The sequence below is a fragment of the Coenobita brevimanus genome, chromosome 81 (assembly GCF_032717465.1).
Source record: "Coenobita brevimanus isolate Jiangsu-jjx chromosome 81, ASM3271746v2, whole genome shotgun sequence".
NCBI lineage: Eukaryota > Metazoa > Arthropoda > Malacostraca > Decapoda > Coenobitidae > Coenobita > Coenobita brevimanus.
Window position 1 is genome coordinate 12,711,500 of NC_137034.1, and position 16,762 is coordinate 12,728,261.

Below are 16,762 nucleotides of genomic sequence, written 5' to 3' on the forward strand. Positions count from 1 at the left end.
TGATGAGTAAGGATGGAGGTTTGGAGGGTGAAGTGCTTGAAAGGGTACAGCAGGGAAGAAAGGTTGCTGGTTCCTTGAAAGCAGTGATAAGAAACAGGGAAGTGAGCATGGAAGTGAAAAAGTTACTACATGACAGTATTGTGATACCAACTCTAACGTACGGAAGTGAAGCTTGGACATTGTTGGAAGGACACAAGTCAAGAGTGAGAGCAGTGGAAATGAGTTATTTAAGAGGAGCCTGTGGAGTCACATGGAGAGACAGGCTGACGAATGAGGATATAAAGGAGCGTTGTGGTGTGGATGTGGATGTGATAGGAAGCGTTATGAGGAACACACTGAGGTGGTTTGGCCATGTGGAGAGGTTGGAGGGTGAGAGACTGACGAAGAGAGTGTATGTGAGTGAGGTGGAGGGGGGAAGAGGGAGGGGGAGGCCGAGGATGAGATGGAGGGATGGGGTGGAGAGGTATATGAGAGAGGGGGGTGTGAGTTGGGAGCAGGGCAGTGAAATGGCGGGGGACAGGGCAACTTGGAGGCGATTTGTTTGTGGTCACCCCAAACGGGATTGAGGCGTCTGGCAATAGATAGATAGATATATATATATAGATATATATATATATATATATATATATATATAGATACATAGATAGATAGACAGATATATATAGATAGATAGATATATTTATATATATACAGTCATCCCTTAACATTCGCGGGGGTTAGGTCACAGAGACACCAGCGAATGTTAAAAATCTGCAGATATCTGCTGCCCCCTCTTAGAAACACCTCTGGATCTCCCATTTCCTTATATAACTAATGGAAACCCTATGTGCATGTTTACAACCACTTTAATACAGAAACACTAAACAACCACTTCATTTAATACAAGAACACTAAAAGTTAAAAATAACGATTAGTGTACTCCTCCATGGCCTCTTCTGACTACTGTACTCATGCCAGCTCCCTCCTCCAGCCTCCCCATCATCGACACTTCTGACAACAAAAACAAATGTTCCGTGAGTACTGTAACAGCAACCCCCATTTCCTATGTACTGTACATCTTTACAAACAATAGTACAGTAATAAGGGCAAGAGATGTTATAAAAAGTTAAAATTTCCACGTCACTGCATTCCACAACAGGAGGTGATGCGGGGGTGGTGGTGAGTTGACAGGATTCGGCACTGCTGACAATAACAAAAATAAATATTTGTTGTAAATAAAGATAATCTCTATGTACATTTTTATAAACAATAAAAATGGCAAATAAAGCTATAAAAATAAAACTGCTAATAAAGCTATAAAAGATATAAAATTTTCACTTTATCTCTCCTTGGTGATTTTCGATTAGCCAATGATGGAAGCTCTTACACACAAAGCTTTGGTATGACCAACCAATCACGGAGCCTTCCCCTTGTATCAGCTGGTAAACACAACAAAGCCCTTCACCACGAAGATTGCAAGGGAGAAAATGGAAGAAACGAAATACTGTACAGGAAGTCCCAGCTCATCCTAACTTTTCCCCTGATGAATTAATGACATTAGTAAATGAAGTGGTCAAAAGGATGAGTGTTACAATATATTTCATTCAATGGATAATGCCATTACTAAAACAGCCATGAACTGTGCCTGGCATAATGTTACAGTGTCAACAGAGTTCAACGAGATTTTTTTTTTTTCTGTAGCCATCCGCGGATATTCAAAACCGTGTATGTTAAAAGAGCAGATGTTAAGGGATGACTGTATATACATATATATATACAATGGTTTCTCAAATTTCGACAGTTTACAATTCGATAAATCAAATTTCGATGCATTTTGGAGTGGTGCCTACCTCATGTTTTGATGCAAAGTCGCGCATTTCAAAGCGCTCAGGGCCAGACTCCAACCAAAACAAGCAAAGATAATATCTTTGATGCAAACCAAAATGCTAGAAGTGAAGGAAAATTATAAGAAAAAGTATGAGCCTAACCTAATATCGTACGTAACATGTACTCTCAGGGCCAGACTCCAACCAAAACAAGCAAAGATAATATTTTTGATGCGAACCAAAATGCTAGAAGTGAAGGAAAATTATAAGAAAAAGTATGAGCCTAACCTAATATCATATGTGACATGTGTCAAGAAGAGAATGATAATCAACATCATTTATTCAAATGTGGAGTCCACGATGATAAGGTTCCGAGACAATTCACCGTCAAGTCAATTCGCCGTCAGATAAATCCCCGTCAAAACATGGACGATTTCCCGTCAGGACAATTCACACCCTGGACTATTCCTTGTCATTCTATAAATATACTTACAGTATTATTAACTAATCAATACTTTTATAACTCGAAGATATAACGAGAAATTAAAGGAAAAAAATCAATTAGAAATACTAAAACGAAATGAATTACAGGTGGTAGCAAATACAGTAGGCAGAATAATGAAATGAAGAGAAGTACAGTAATTATGAATATAAGGAGCAACATAGAAATGAACAACAGAGACTGGGAAAAAAAAAAAAAAAAAAAAAAAGTCATGTTGTTTAAGGACAAGAGCTCCTGGATGGGAGTAGGCACCAACAACAACAAACCATGTGCAAGGTGATGTTCTGTTGTCGGCGGCCATCTTGCAACTGTCTTGCCAGCAGCCAGCCCTCTACAGCCAAGTTCCGTACTTTCAGCCTGCACCTTGCACATGTGGACATGCATTTCACTGCAATTTAGTTGTATGTACTTTTTTTATTGTATTTTCATCGCAACTTACCTGTTTCAAGATGGCAAGCAAGAGTGGTTCTTCTGGTAGCAGTGGTAATCGACAAGAGCAGCCTGGCACCTCAAAATTTTCGCAGCCAAAGGAGAAATGGCAATACAGGAAAGGGCAGAAATACACCAAGTATACACTTGCTGACAGTATGGCAATACAATGCAGAACTACAGTTACTAAACCACAGTTATAGTTCATAAAGTTTACAGGGGGTGTGGACAAAAAATCATGATTCCACGTAGTTAGGTTCAGAGGCCCTGGACCCAAACTAATTTTTCCCATAGGAAGTTCAGTTTAAATTTCGATGGTTTGAATTTCGCGGTGATTTTTACGTATCCATGCCCATCGAAATTCGAGAAACCCCTGTATATATACAGTAGAACCTCTTTAGTCTGGACCCCTTTAATCCGGATTTCTGTTAATCCGGACAAAATATAAAAATAATAAGCTCCAAAAATATGTTGAAAGTAATTCTAAAGGCATTTTCAGTATCGGCACGGAAAGCGATCGTCATTCGTTTAGTCTCGGATCACGCTAGGTCGCTACACACACCTGTTTAAACACACGCTAGCATTCGTTCCATCAACTAGTTCACCAACCATTTATATTTTTACACTGTACTTCAAAAGTTAATTCTCCTTACCATGCCCCTTAATGCAAGTGTAGCTTCTGTAATGAATAAAGGTGTTAAAAGGAGGAGTTTGCTTACACAAAAATGGGTCAGAATATTCTGCAGTGTTTAGTGATTACTGTAGGTTATTTTTTGTACTTAAATGTGCTTTACTTGTACATCAAACATTAGCTTCTTGCCCATATGGGTGTTATCAATATGCCAAAGATGACAATGTATTTTTTGCCTACATAAGCTTTATTTTTATTCCAAATATTACAGTTAATTAATTAATTTATTTTTTTGCCTACACGGGCCTTAGTCACTTACTACAATTTAAAATGTAGGCTAGTTTCTTGTCATGGCCTTACCTGTAAATTATGTAATACAAAACTATCTTACATGATTAGTTTTGTTATTTTAGTACCGGTATCCTTTCATCTTTTGCAGTTATGTAGGGTTGACACATGCCACATATGTTAATAATTAACAATCATACCATACGTAGATAGAGTTTGGTATGAACTGAAGATAACCCTGATGGTCCGGACAATCTGCTAATTCGGACAACCCTTCCCCCCATATAGTCCGAATGAGAGAGGTTCTACTGTATATATATATATATATATATATATATATATATATATATATATATATATATACTCTATAAAATTCGTGAACAAACAAATACTGTACACAGAAAATGTTGTTGGTATGGCCTGGAGATCACCTTGATGGTTCGGACGATTGTCAGATCCGGACAACCCTTTCCCCCCATACAGTCAGGACTAAAGAGGTCTACTGTATGTATATATTCATACACATATACTCATCATATATATAGATATATATATATATATATATATATATACAGTATATATATATATATACATATATATATATATATATATATATATATATATATATATATTATATATTGTACAGTGCTCCCTTAACATCCACGGAGGTTGGGTAACAGAGACACCCGTGTGTTAAAAATCTGCGGATATCTGCTGCCCCCTTTAAAAACACCCCTTGACCCCCCTTAACCCTTTGGCTGCAGCGGCTGTGATGACAACGTACTGACTGTGCTCAATGCAAAGAAATAGGAAAAAAAACTGTGTTTTCAACCCATGTTTTAACCCACTTATCATTAATCTTGAGAGCTAAAACTTTTGTCAGACAAACATCAATCTTTCTGCTATCGTTTGAAACAAACTGCATATTCGTAGGAACTCCAAGCGCGGAGAACGATTTGAGAGAATACAAGATGTTTTGACTCTGATGCAGGGAGGTGGAACTTTCCACCAAACCACAAGATTTTTTCCATACAAAATATGGTTACAGCCACGTTACCTCATCACAGTAATTGCAATAATAATAAAAATATTTTTAGCCAGTCTCTTGTGATTTTGTTACGATATTCCAGTGTTTATGTTAGACTATAGCAGAACAGTAATGATGTGAGGAAAATCATTACAAACTTTATCAAACTTCATGAATGACTTTTATTACCACTTTCTTTTATAAAGCTTATTGATATAATGTCATGAGTCATTATGAGAGAGAGAGAGAGAGAGAGGGAGAGGGCAACAAAGCAGTTTAGACCAGCTCATCAAGGGTACATGGAAGAAAATAAATATCCCAGCCCGTCCTAACATTTCTCCTGATGAATTAAAGGCATTAATAAATCAAGTGACCAAAAGGAAGAGTGTTATATTTGATTCACTGGATAATACCATCACCAAAACAGTCATGAACTGTGCCTCAGACAATGTTACATATGAAGTGAAGTGTCAGCAGAGTTCAACGAGATAAAATGCTTCAGTGAATCCAGCCCCGGTGCTGTATCCACCTGTGGATATTTAAAACTGTTTATGGCATATCCATCCACGGATAGTTAGAACCATGTATGTTAAAAACACGGGTGTTAAGGGATGACTGTACATATATGGTATCTATCTATCTATTGCCAGATGCCTCAATCCCATAAGGGGTGGCCACAAACAAATCACCTCCACGTTGCCCTGTCCCTCGCCATTTCACTGTCCTGCTCCCAACTCAAACCTCCCTCTCTCATATACCTCTCCACTCCCCCTCTCTCACATACCTCTCCACTCCATCCCTCCATCTCATCCTTGGCCTCCCCTTCCCCCTCTCCCCCCCAACCTCACTCACATAATATATCTATATACAATAAATCCTCTATAATTCAGATTAATTGGAGGAACCCTATGTCGAATTATCCAAAAATCCAAATTATTGGAGCTCATGCTTGCCCCTATCTCCAAATCACACTCACTAAAACATGGCTTTTTCAGAAAAACATTAAACAGTACAGTATATTATTATACTCAAAGAGTGCGCAATACAATAAACGAAATAGTGCCAAACCTTGACAAGTCTTGCAACATAGTAGTAGAGTACAGTACACTTTACTGTACCGAAGGTACTGTACAGTTCTTAACCCGCCTTGTCCTGACCAATTTTCCACCAGACTCCACCCCCAAACCAGACAGATTTTGGAAAAAAAAAATTTTTTACTCAAACCTCCACTTTTGGTGAGAAACATCAAGAATTCATAGAGAAATCAATCACCTGAGATTTAAAATACCAGATACAGATAACAGTACCCCTTACCTTACTGTGTTTTCTGAGGCAGGCTCCAGAGAAAACGAGTTCTATGGGAAGGGTAACTATTCATCACCACTCATAAACGGTATTTATTTATTTGGTACGAATTTATACGTAGTACAAGAGTATATTAGTCTTCACACAGTAATATAGGCAATATAAACATTGTTTCACTCACCAAACACATCAACATACCTCACCTTGCCCTGTGCAAGGTATGAGTATTGTCTGTACAATGTCTCAAACCTGTTGGGCAAGAGCAACTGTTGTATGTCCAGTGAACATATTATAGTATGATGTGGTAACATGTTGGACTTAAACTGTTGGCATGTGCATTACACCCGTGGCACAAGAGGGGTGCCAAAGTTCCCCGTGATGTGCATGTCATTCCCTCCACTTTTTGGTTCTTTCAGGACGAGGGAGACGCGGAAGGTGTGTGTAGGATATTTACAGAAGAAATATGTGCAGCATGTGATGTGGTGTGTGGAAGGAAGAGAAGACGGAGGGGGGTGCAAGGAACAGCGTGGTGGACTGAAGAGGTGAGACAGGCTGTGGCACAAAAGAAGAAAGCATACAATGAATGGACGAGAAGTAGCGCCGTGGAAGAAGTTGAGAGGCGGAAGAGAGAGTTATATGTAGAAAGAAAGAGAGAGGTGAAAAGATTAGTAAGAGAGAGTAAGAGGAGAGTGGATGAGGAATTTGGAAGGAATTTGAGTGTAAAGTGGAGGGACTGTAAGAAAATGTTCTGGAAAGAGGTGAAAAGAGTAAGACAGGGTGGAAGTGAAGTTACCAGGGGAGTGAAAGATAAAAATGGTAGATTACTAGTGGAGAAGGGAGAAAAAGTGAGCAGATGAAGAGAACACTTTAAGGAATTGTTGAACATAGAGGATGGAAGTAATGCGAGTATAAGTGGCTGGGGAATGGCTGGGAGAAGGAGGGAGGTGAGAAGACAGGAAGAAATCAGTAGGATAGAAGTTGTGGAAGCAATGAAGAAAGTTAAATCGGGGAAAGCCCCAGGAATTGATGGAGTGTGTGGTGAAATGCTGAACCATGGGGGAGAGATAGTAGTAAAATGGATGTGAAAGATGTGCAGATTGGCCTGGGAGGAAGGTAGAGTCCCAGAGGATTGCAAGTCAGGTATAATTATTCCCTTGTACAAAGGAAAAGGGGAAAAAGAAGTGTGTGGTAATCATAGGGGCATCTGTCTTCTTAGTATAATAGAAAAAGTGTATGGTAGGATATTTATTGACAGAGTTAGAGAAAGAACAGAGAAATTAGTTGGAGAAGAACAGGGAGGCTTTAGGAAGGGAAGAGGTTGTGTAGATCAGATATTCATTCTTAGATATTTAGTGGAAAAGTTTCTAGAGAAGGGAAAGAAGTTGTATGCAGCTTTCATGGATTTGGAGAAAGCATATGACAGGGTGAATAGACAAGGATTGTGGAAAGTGTTAAGAATACATGGAGTAGATGGGGAGTTGTTGAATGCTGTGAAGAGTATGTATGATGGTGCAAAGGCTGCAGTGCGTGTGGATGGTGAACTAAGTGAATTTTTCTCTTTGAAGGTTGGGTTGAAACAGGGATGTGTCATGTCTCCATGGTTGTTCAATCTGTACATGGATGGGGTAATAAAAGAGGTACAAGGTAGGGTAGTGGATGTTGGAGTGGCCCTGGTGAGAGAGGATAGTGTTTGGAAACTCCCTGTACTGTTGTTTGCAGATGATACTGTGTTGTTGAGTGAAGACGAAGGGGAGCTGCAAGGCTTGGTGGATGAGTTTGGGAGAGTGTGTAAGAAACGGAATCTAAAGGTGAATGTAGTGAAGAGTAAAGTGATGGTCTTTGAGAGAGGTGAAGTCAGTGAATGGACAGCGAGGTTGGATGGTGAGGAATTGGAAAATGTGAGTACGTTTAAGTACTTGGGTAGTGTGATGAGTAAGGATGGAGGTTTGGAGGGTGAAGTGCTTGAAAGGGTACAGCAAGGAAGAAAGGCTGCTGGTTCTTTGAAAGCAGTGATAAGAAACAGGGAAGTGAGCATGGAAGTGAAAAAGCTACTACATGACAGTATTGTGATACCAACTCTAACGTACGGAAGTGAAGCTTGGACGTTGTTGGAAGGACATAGGTCAAGAGTGAGAGCAGTGGAAATGAGTTATTTAAGAGGAGCCTGTGGAGTCACATGGAGAGACAGGCTGACGAATGAGGATATAAAGGAGCGTTGTGGTGTGGATGTGATAGGAAGCGTTATGAGGAACACACTGAGGTGGTTTGGCTAAGTGGAGAGGATGGAGGGTGAAAGACTGACGAAGAGAGTGTATGTGAGTGAGGTGGAGGGGGGAAGAGGGAGGGGAAGGCCGAGGATGAGATGGAGGGATGGGATGGAGAGGTATATGAGAGAGGGGGGTGTGAGTTGGGAGCAGGGCAGTGAAATGGCGGGGGACAGGGCAACTTGGAGGCGATTTGTTTGTGGCCACCCCAAACGGGATTGAGGCGTCTGGCAATAGATAGATAGACAGGACGAGTCTGATGTGAGTGCGGCCCTACCCTTGTGGTGGTAACGTAGACTGGGGATCGTGGCACTTGGCCGCGAGATCAAACACTCATGCCCTCATCTCCCCAGCGGGTTACATCCTCCTCACTTTAGCCTGGGATTGGCTTCGGTCGCCTGGGCGGCCCTAAGGGGCCACTATTTCCCAGAGGAAGATGGGGATGGTTCGGTCAGACCACTTGGGAAAACATCAACAACAACAACATACCTCACCTTTTTTGGCGACATTACCTGATCATCATTTCTGACTGTTTCTTCCTCTAACGCTACGTAAACTTTGTCCTCCACATTGTCATCGATTGGGGAATCATTCTGGCTTTGAATTTCATACTGTGGTGCGGCATGTCTTTACTGGCCAGGTCACTGGTAACAGGTGAATTGCTGAGACAATGGCGTGCGAGGGGAGGGGAGGTCATGCGGGGTAAGGCATTGTCACTGCCTGGCATCTAGTAGAGGAAGGTGTCCCGTGCATACGTACCAAAACACGAAATTTGAAAAATGTGCAAATGGCAGACCTTGCAATTGCAGCGCATTTATATACGTCAATGGGAGTCACAGTGACAAAACATTCTGACGTATATACATGTCAACGGGAGTTGGCGGGTTTAAAATCTCATTTCTTACTACACTTATCACTACAAAAACTGTTCACATCCACTTATCACTGGAACTCTTTTCAGACTTGTCTCGCTTAATTCAAATTTCTATCGGAATTAAAATTATTTGTCTCAAGGTAAAAAAAGATCTGAATTAACCGATATCCGAATTATTCAGGTTTAAATTAGAAAGGGTTTACTGTATGTATATATAATGTATAAAATTATATATATACATATACAGTAATCCCTCTAATATCCGAACGCCCAATATCCGAACATCCCCACTAACCGGACATAATCCTCCTGGGATCCAATATTCCCAAAATGGGCCAAAAACCGCAAAAAATTAAAAAAAAATCTGACTTTTTTCCCTCCCATAATTTGAAATTCCCGCCTGGCGCCAAACAGCTGTTACACCATGGTCCCTTTACCCTTTCATTCCTCCCCCTCCCCCCTCCCCTGTCAGGTTGCCATTTGGTATTTTTCATTACCAAGTGTGGGCCAATTTGGTAATGAAAAATTCGTTTGGTAATGAATTAGAATAATGCATTACCAAATGGATTTTTCACATGTATGAGGATACACAGGATGGAGATGGTGGATTGTTTGCTCTCTCTAATTAATCTGCTACCCTACATAGTGTGAAAATAATCAACATGGTGTTAGTTATAAGGAGAGTGATTACATGTATTTCCACTTGTATATATAATTAGTGAAGAATATATGCTAGCTTTACGAATTTGGTAATGAAAAGTTATATTTGACAATGAAAGTTGAGGAGATTGGTAATGTGGCTGTTGCGATCTGGCAACTCTGTTACCCCACCAACATCAACAGTCACAGCTTAACTCCGAGGGGGAGCAGATACTCATAACAGTGCAAGCCACAGGTGCTTGTTTTTTGTGAATAAACAGTGAATAAACTGCAATACCTTGCCACTAGAACACACAGGAATTTACAGTGTTGTGCAGTGTTAAGAAATTAGACTTTAGAGTGCAGAGGATTAACTGTGGACTGCAAACTGATGGTTCAAACCAGTCCAAGAGCAAGGGACTTGTAAGTATCCAGAATGTTTAATATTGTATAAACTCACCTCTAAAACCTCATTTTATGGTTCTTTTGCATTTATTTCACTCTTTTATGTCCCTTATTGGTGTGATTTGGGTCTTAAATAGGTGCAATGCATGTCCAGAGGGAGTTGTATAGGTGTTTTTCAGAGTTAGGGTCCATAAGTACAAGTCCATAAGCTGGGGCCCAATATCCGGACAGGACCACTATCCGGACCTGCCTATGGCTCTATTGATCCGGATATTGGAGGGGTTACTGTATATATATATATATATATATATATATATATATATATATATATTATATAGGAGCGTTGTGGTGTGGATGTGATAGGAAGCGTTATGAGGAACACACTGTGGTGGATTGGCCATGTGGAGAGGACGGAGGGTGAGAGACTGATGAAGAGAGTGTATGTGAGTGAGGTGGAAGGGGGAAGAGGGAGGGGAGGCCGAGGATGAGATGGAGGGATGGGGTGGAGAGGTATATGAGAGAGGAGGGTGTGAGTTGGGAGCAGGGCAGTGAAATGGCAGGGGACAGGGCGACTTGGAGGTGATTTGTTTGTGGCCACCCCAAACGGGATTGAGGCGTCTGGCAATAGATAGATATATATATATATATATATATATATATATAGTATAAAATATGTATATATATATATATATATATATATAAAATATATATATATGTAAATATATATATATATATATATATATATACATATATATATATATATATATATATATATATATAATATACATATATAAAATATATATATATGTATATATATATATATATATATATATATATATATATATATATATATATAATATACATATATAAAAATATATATATATATTATATATATATAAACATATATATATATATATATATATATATATATATATATATATAAAATATATATATATATACATATATATATATATAATATACATATATAAAAATATATAAATATTATATATATAAATATATATATATTAATATATATATATATATAAATATATATATATATATATATATATATATATATATAATATATATATATATATATAATATAAATATATATATATATATATATATATATATATATATATATATGTAGATATATACATATACAGTAAAAGTCCTATTATTCGTCAGCTGATTGTTCGGTAGATCCGACATTTCAGCAGTTTTGAGAAATAGTCCCATTTACAAAAATCTTTGATTGTTCGGCAGATGTCCAGAATCATCTTGGCAGTCTAGGAAGTGTTATCTGTGACTTGTAGGCGTAATGTTTCATTACATTTCTGTATGCTTACTAATTTCTTTATTTTTATTCAGATTCAGGTATAGTACTGTATTGATTACAATACTGCACTGTATCAGTACAGTAATCACCCACACCAAATTAGCGAGGGTTACGTTCCAAGCCCCCTCACTAATTCTTGAAATTCTTTCATTCTTGATGCCTTCCTGAAAATGACACTAACTGGTAATTGCGTAGCCCATGAACCAATGACACTGTAATGTATTACCCATAAATAAATGTTGCTTGTTAAATCAGTTTCCCTGTTGTTTTTAGCTGTATGGCCGTGACAGCTCTAGTATTTTTATTCCTCAGCATAATGGTGGAAGGGACTGTCCTGTTTAATTAAACCTAACCTAACCGAGTTTAACTGTACCTAATAATTTAACCAAACCTAACCTAACCTAAAGTCAGAAAAATACTTAAGAATAAACTGAAGGAATATGAATTGCTAAGGTCTCTCTGATGAAAGTTAAACGTACATTTAGCGCTCATTCTTTTGTTCGTTTATGTGTTTAACGTGAAAGAGAGAGTATTGATGCAAACAGTATTATATCTCATTAACCCCTTAATAACCTTATTTATGAAAAATAAACTGATTTCAGAAGAATGGAAGAACTTTACTCTATGTACTCAGAGAGGGATTAAATTTCTTCCATTTTCTTACAAGATGTGAAGATAATCATCTGGCGCACCTAGAAATGTGTTATTTAGTTTCCTAAACCCATGCTATGATTCGCTACGATTCAAAGAATTGATAAAGTTACGGTGCATTTACCAAATGAGCGAAAACATCTGAGATTAACCGACCCCCTGACTGCTTGGAATCGTAGCGTAGAGACGTGTAAACATACCAGTGACCTTCATTCCATTCCCATAATTGTTCACATTTTTTTCATAGCTCACTAACTCGACATCACTGACATCGGTACTGTAATGGGTTGTTCAATGCCGGAGGTTATTAAGGGGTTCATGGAATACATTACTGTTTCCATCAATACTCTACCTTTCACATGTACACAAAAAAATGAACAAAAGAGTGAGTGCTAAATGTAAGTATAACTTTCATCAGAATGACCTTACCAATTCATATTCCTTCACTTTATTTTATGCAATTTTCAAACTATTTTATTTTGTTCGGAAAAAGTACCGTATACAGTACTCCAAACATATTTGTAATAATATAAGTAGTGATGAGTTCACCAATACATGTGATGTACTGAGCTGGTAGGTAATATTCCGTATCATTTCGGCCATCCAGGAAGTGTTATCTGACTTGTAGGCCTACTGTGTCATTACACTTGTATATGTTCACTAATTTATATATATATTTCAGATTCAGGTATAGTACTGTATTGATTGCAGTATTGTACAGTATACAGTACTCTCTCCAAACATAGTTGTAATACCAAAAGTGGTGATGACAGTGTTCACCAATATATTTAAGGTACTGAGTGGGTAGGTTTTTGATTATTCGTCAAATCTAATTTCTTGGCATCATCCCGGTCCCATAGATACCGAATAATGCGACTTTTACTGTATATATATATATATATATATATATATATATATATATTATTATATATATATATATTATTATATATATATATATATAAATACACAAGTAAACCTCACTATAACAGACTAATTGAGGCCCAAGCCATTTAAAATATATAAAATATATATATATATATATATATATATATATATATATATATATATAATATATATATATATATATATATATATATATATATATATATATATTTGTGCAACATCCAAACTTCCCCCTGCTAACCCGGACATTTTCCGATATCAGAAATTAGTGTGAATCACACCAACAGTTTATAAACAGTTTTCTCTATCACTGCAGTACTGTACTGTACTGTACACTACAATAATCAAAATGGTATATATAATACCATACTGTACACGGATAAATATGTCTTTCATATACCTTATTGTGGTGAACATAGTTGAAATGGTCAGGAAGTCTGGACTGCTTCTGGCTTTATCAGACTTTTTCCAACATAATTATGTGGATTTAGTCCAGCAGCTCCTCGATTCCAATAAAAGCGAATTCAGGACTACTGAAGTCCGACATATCAAGGTTTTACTGTATACAGTAATCCCTTTGTTATCTGGACGCCCATTATCCGGACACCCCACTACCCAGACATTTTGGGCCCAGGACTTTGGAACCCCAAAATGGCCAAGAAACATTTAAAAAAAAAAAAAAAAATCCAACATTTTTCTTAACCGTACTTTGAAATTGGCACTCAGCGCCGAACAGCTGTGTTTACGCGTGCCCCATTCTTCCCCCTCCCCAGTTTATCACCTACCTACCATACTGACTAGATGCTCATCATAATGGATGCTGCACGTGCTCGTTTTTGTGAATAAACAGTGAATAAATTGCAATACCTCGCCACTAGACCACATGGGAATTTACAATGTTGTGCAGTGTTATTAAATTAGAATTCAGAGTACAAAGATTAAGTACCAAGTGCAAAATGGCAGTTGAAACTGGCGTGGTGCAATTAAGAATAGAATGTGCAGTGTTAAACAATTATAAATCATAGTGTAAAGGATTAAGTGCAGCACAACGCTGGATTACTGTACATGCTTCAAGAGTATTTTCACCACTGCCAGAGCTTTAGAGGAGGCGAGTTAACATTCGTAATGAAGGGCCACGGATGTGTTGTAAGTACCCTGTACACTGCTAAATATTTGCCATACTCACTTTTAATTCCTCATTCTCTGGTTCCTTTTCATTTATTTCATGCTTTCTGTCCTTTATTTGTGTGAATAGGGTCTTAAATAGGCGCTGTGCAGGTCCAGTAGGGAGTCAAGTGGTTTTCAAAGTTAGGCTGGGTTAGGGTCCATAAGTACCAGTCCAGGAGGCAGGGACCCACTATCCAGATGGACCCACTTTCCGGACATGCCTTTGGCTCTTTTAAATCGGATATTGGAGCAATTACTGTATATATATATATATATATATATATATATATATACAGTAATCACTCCAATATCCGGATCAATAGAGCCATCGGTAGGTTCGGATATTGGTTTTGTCCGGATATTGGGCCCCAGCTTATGGACTTGTACTTACGGACCCTAACACAGAGAAACACCTATACAACTCCCTCCGGACATGCATAGCACCTATTTAACACCCAAATCACACCAATAAGGCACATAAATGACTGAAATAAATGCAATAGACACATAAAATGTGGGTTTAGAAGTATGTTCATACATTAATAAACATTCTGGTACTTATGGACTCTAACCGAACCTAACCTAACCGAACCTAACCGAACTCTGAAAAACACATTCCTACTGCACATGCATGAGGTAAGTTTAGTATGGAAAGAAGTACAGTATGACACTTTCTGGTAAGTATAGTATGGGAAAAAATACAATATGAAACATTCTGGTAAATATAGTATGGAAAATAGTACAACATGAAACATTTTGGCTACTTACAGCAAGTCCCTGGCCACCTCGATGAATAACCGCCTCCTCTCGGACTCTGACAGTAAGAACGATTTCCTGAAGCACTTGCACTACACTCTTCCTGAAGTCTTGCACTGAACTTAGTCACTAACACACAGAAGTCCGTTCTTTTCACAGTGTTCACTTTAGTCCAAATAATGTTCCATTAAATTTAAGTGTTGCACATTAACTTTTCCCAAGTTTTTTAAGTTTCCAAAGCCAAAACAAAGAAGGTTAGTTACGTTAAATTTCTTTTCTACTTAGTCTTTTCTCCCAACTTGAAAACCTTAACACAACACACCGTTTTTCACTGCACAACACTCAAAATTCCCGTGTGGTCTAGTGGAGAAGTTCTTGCTGTTTATTCACTGTCAGAGCCCGAGAGTATCACTGGCAGGCGTCCAAGGGGTGCATCGGTGGGTAGTGGTGATGGCGTACCGACTACAGAAGACTCTGAAGACAGCCGCAAACTCACGTCGAGCGGTGACTCCACTGTAGCTGATGTGCTGGGCTGTGGCTCGGAGCATGAGGGCCTGTCTTGGGGAGGCAACGGAGTGGAACCAGGGCTTGGCACAGCGGGGGTCACGGGCCTGAAAAAACTGTCAATCGTTGACTGACGCAAGGACCGACGATTCTGGCGATTGATGATGCGCTGCCGGAAAGCACGCACTTCCTCCACGAGTCCCAAGGGCCCCATCTCCCTGTCGCAGTCCGGGTGTTCCAGGTAGTCTAGGACGAACTCTAGATGTTCCCGGAGTGCGCTCAGCTTGGGGATGGCTGGAGTAGTGTCCTGCTGGGCGGAGTCTGCATCATCATCGCCTTCGTCGTCGGAATCTTCAAGTTCGGGACTGACACCAGCAACCGAAGACGCGATCTCGATATCAGACAACGTCTGATACCCAGGATCGCCCTCGTCGTCGTCCAACCACTCACGAACATCGTCCACATCAACATCGTCGCCGTGCGTACGTAGCCGTGCATGGAAGTCATCCACGTCAAACCCTAGGAAATCGTACTCCACATCTGTTCCGAGAAGCAGACGAGACCAACCATTTTCAAGAGTTTTCACAGGGACTTCCTTCCATGCACTAGCCCAGTTGTACAGCGCAGACTTGATGTTGTAGCGGCGAAGGTTTTCCAAAGTCCGCTTGCCTCGAGTGTCACGTCCTTCCCTGCGCTCGTCCTCGTCCTCGAGAACCACCATCACCTCGTCCAGGAACTTCCGACGGTACAGGCGCTTTGTTGCCCACGATCACTCCTTGGTCCATTGGTTGAATGAGAGCAGTCGTATTAGGTGGCAGAAACATGCACCTAATACGGCCATTCTCAGCAACCAAGTCCTTGTCGCACGGGTGGGCAGGTGCATTGTCGAGGAGAAGGAGAGCCTTTACCTGGTCGCGAGGAATTCCCAGTGTCTTCGTCTGGTAATGTATGACCTCCTTGACGAAGTGATGGTGAAACCAGTCTTTGAAAATCACAGCTGTGAACCATGCTTTCAAAGAATGGTACCATACGACAGGAAGGACATCCATCACCCCACGAAGGCACCGAGGCTGCTTTGCACGGCCAACAATAACGGGCTTAAGCCGGTGCATGCCGTTAGCATTGGCACAACACAAAGCAGATATCCGTTCCTTAGAAAGCTTGCGGCCAGGTACACGCTTCTCCGTCTCATCGGCGAGAGTGTTCGTTGGCACCCGAGCGATAGAATAGGCCAGTTTCGTCAGCGTTATAGACTTGACCGAGAGTGAGGCCC